This window comes from Anas platyrhynchos, chromosome 2 (genome assembly GCF_047663525.1).
Source record: "Anas platyrhynchos isolate ZD024472 breed Pekin duck chromosome 2, IASCAAS_PekinDuck_T2T, whole genome shotgun sequence".
NCBI lineage: Eukaryota > Metazoa > Chordata > Aves > Anseriformes > Anatidae > Anas > Anas platyrhynchos.
The window spans coordinates 21,089,423-21,092,906 of NC_092588.1; positions in this window are offsets into that span (position 1 = coordinate 21,089,423).

Genomic DNA, 3,484 nt, shown 5'->3' on the forward strand with positions numbered 1-3,484 from the left:
TTCCTCCTCCGCCTCCTCCTCTTCCTCCCCGGGGCCCCGCCTGGCCATGGCGGCCGCGCTGCTGCCGTCCCCCTTCCCCTCAGCTCGCCCCCTCCACGCCGCCATGACGTGCCTGGCATGGCGGCGCAGCACCGGGGCTGCCTGCCCCTGGCGAGGCGTGGGGGAGAGGGGACATGGGGAGCATGAGGGGGGTGGCAGAAAGAGAAGGTGGTGTGGGGTGTGTGGGACATGGCGGTGAGGGCAATAAAGTGGATAATAAATGGATAACGTGTGGATAAAAGTGGAGCACCTAGCTGGGGGTGTGTGTGCCCTCATGTCCTCGCTGCCTTCATGCCCTCCCATCTCCATACAGAATCATAGAATATCCCATTTTCCAAAATATCCAATATCCCAAATCCAAAATTCCAACATAGTTGGAATAGCACAGGTCTACACAAAATATCCTTGCTGCCTTCATGCCCTCATGTCTGCATGTCCTCTCCGCCTCCATGCCCTCATGTTTCCATGTCCCCATGGGGCCTCGTGTCTCCTGGAACCCAAGCTGAGGAATTGTGAACCACCCTCCCACCACCTCCTCTGCCACACAGACCCCATTAAACAATAAAACCCCGTTTGGAGGCAGCCAGGCCTGGCCCAGGTGCAGGCACGCTGCGCACCCCTCGGCTCTGCACGGAGCCACCTGAGGTCTCCTCAGGCTGGTGCGGAGCCACCCGCCCGGCTCCGAGCTGCAGGACTGGAACGGGGAGCGCCAGATGCCGAGACATGCAAACCAGCTCCAGGAACGGGCTGAGGGTGTTGAGGCAGCGCTGCACCTCTGCTCCTCTGCCCCAAGGGAGTCTGTGCAGTCAGGCCTCCTTACCCCAAATCCAGGTAGTCCGTCCAGGGATGGCAGTGAGCGTCAAGCTGCACCTTGCCTATTCAGAGGACCGCAAAGGCTCTCTGTGCAGATCTTTTGTGTGCGAGCTCCTATAGAAATATACATGACCACAAAACCCCTCCTGAGTCTTTTACATGAAACTATCTTAGCACCTGTATGAATCACAAGAAGGGTTGTACCTACCTGCCGCAGATCCAAATAGCTCGGCCATTTGAGCAAATGGAGTAACTTGATAGCAGTAATGGAATTCAATTTGCTATACAAACAAGCAGCCAAATGGCAAGGTGACTAACATTTTCCCAGCAGGTTTCACAGATGGTATTAATGAAACCTTGTTATGTGCAGGTTGTGGAAGTTAATGTGCTACAGCGTACAAAGACCTGTGTTATCCTCTGTTGTCTTTCCAGTTCTCATCCTCCAACTGGCTTCGTGTCTCTCTCAGAAGCTCATTCCTGTTCTAGAAATACCACATTTTTCTTTTCATGAGTGCTGAGAGGCTGCACGCGCTGTGGGTCTGGCATTGAGAGCACCAGGAGCATGCAGGTATCTCCCCAGTTGGCTTCTGCTGACATCCCAGGACAGCTCTTGCTCAGCTCTCGATGAAATTGCTGAGTTGCTCTCTGCTCTGGGAACACCATCAGTTCCTTGAATGTACCCAAACTTTGCAGAGACAGGTTGTGTTCAATGCAGATTCAAACTCAAGCTTTCTACTGACTTTCTAGTTTCATTGACTAAACGTGGAGGCATTTTCATGGAAACAGGAACAGAATTACCCTGGACAATCTGTACAGAGTGAACACTCTTTGCTTCCTCGTATGTAGGGTTGACAAATTCTCAGAGGAGCTTCTGCTGCAATTTTAATACAGGAAAAACTGAATATCTTACATGATTTTCATGAAAGCTTAAGAAGAAATTTTGCTGAAACAGAAAAAAAATCTGTTTGGGAATTTCAGTCAAACCATGGAAGTTTGTGAAAGTAACAAGCATCTCAAAATAAAGCATTGAGAAGGGCTCAGCAGCTTTAGCTCTGCTGGTGTCACACTGTGTAAATATAGCATTATATGAAGTGATGCCTTAGTTCCTTCTGTCAGAATGCATTTGCATACATAAATTAAATCTCTAAAACACACATATGTCTAAATAACATTGTTTTCCTTCCTTAAAGACTCTCCTGTTTTTGTTAGATGACTGGAAAAGGCAGAGAAAAGGAAGGATGAGCCCTGTCTTCAATCACACTATTAATATATTTTGCTTCCTCTCAACCTAGTTGCTAAGCAAGTTATTCCTGAGGCTGGTTCTCAGAGCCGTGATCTAAATATATTTGTTTCTGGCTATATAAAGGTCTCGACTAACCAGAGTGAGGAATGTGAGCACTCTCACTGGTATCCAGCAAGGCACTTTTAAGTATGATTAAGTGTTTTAAGCGTGTACTCAAATGTATTGCTGATTAGGGATGCAACTACTCAGATGTGTAAGTACTTCGCTCACCTGGCACTGGAGATATTGTTAACATTTCAGTTAATGTAATATTAATTTTCTGACCTTTGTCTGGCACCACTTCAAACAATTATAGCATAGCAATTTTCACTACAAAGAGTCTAAGTGATTTAGAGCCTTGTTCAAATCTCAGGTCATCTTCAGATGTCTTTCAACACGTTCAGCACAGGGTGTTCAGCAGCGCTGGTTCACGTACCATCACCTCAGTGCCCACGCTCCATCCATCTGGCTGGAACCCATCCTCATCAGAAATGTTAACAGCCTGCTTGGGCTATGAACTGAAGAACCCTTTTCTCCTTCAACTTTTTGTGTGGATGTCCTTCCTGGAAAGGTGAAAAACAGCGTGACCACATTTGCTTGCTGTGTGAACACGTTAGTGCACCCTGTGCTCATGCACTAGGGAGGAAGGCTCCAAGATGTACACTGGCTTGAGTTTTCTCCTGTTGGCACAACTAAGAGCTCCATAACTGAATTATATTGTTGGAACATTATACCAAAGTTTGACTTAATATAATTTAAATATTACAGATTTGCCAGTTACACAGTTTGATGTTGGCTGGTTCAGTTATAAGGTTCACGATGTTCTTATTATTCTGTATTTAAAACACATTATTCATAATTTGGTGAAATTTAGAAGGAGTAAATAGCCAGTAGATGGCACCAATAAATCCCGTTGTGAGACTTAAAACTGAAATCTTTTTCTCAAATGTGCCTGGAAATGAAAAAAAATAGCACAAGACAATATTATTAAGACAATTTATTCTAATGAATTTACAGTAATAGGTTAAATGTTTCAGTTTATAAACATAATGTGTTTTTAAGTCAAAATTTTACCTTTTAATTCAACACAAACTCATGAGAAGGGCTTAGTAAGAGCACATAGGTGTTTTGCAGTAATTTTGCAGTTCTTCAGTAAATCCGGTCTTTGATCAGTTAATGCCTTCTGAGCACTTCTCCAATCTCATGCAGCTCTGTCAGCTTAAACCTTTATAATACATTTTTTTTCCATAAAGCCTTTGAACTGTAACCCCTTGCAACAGCAGTGAAATCTGGAAAAGGAAGTATATTTAGAAAGCCCAAAGGTTTTGCATTGCCATGTGCTAATTGCCC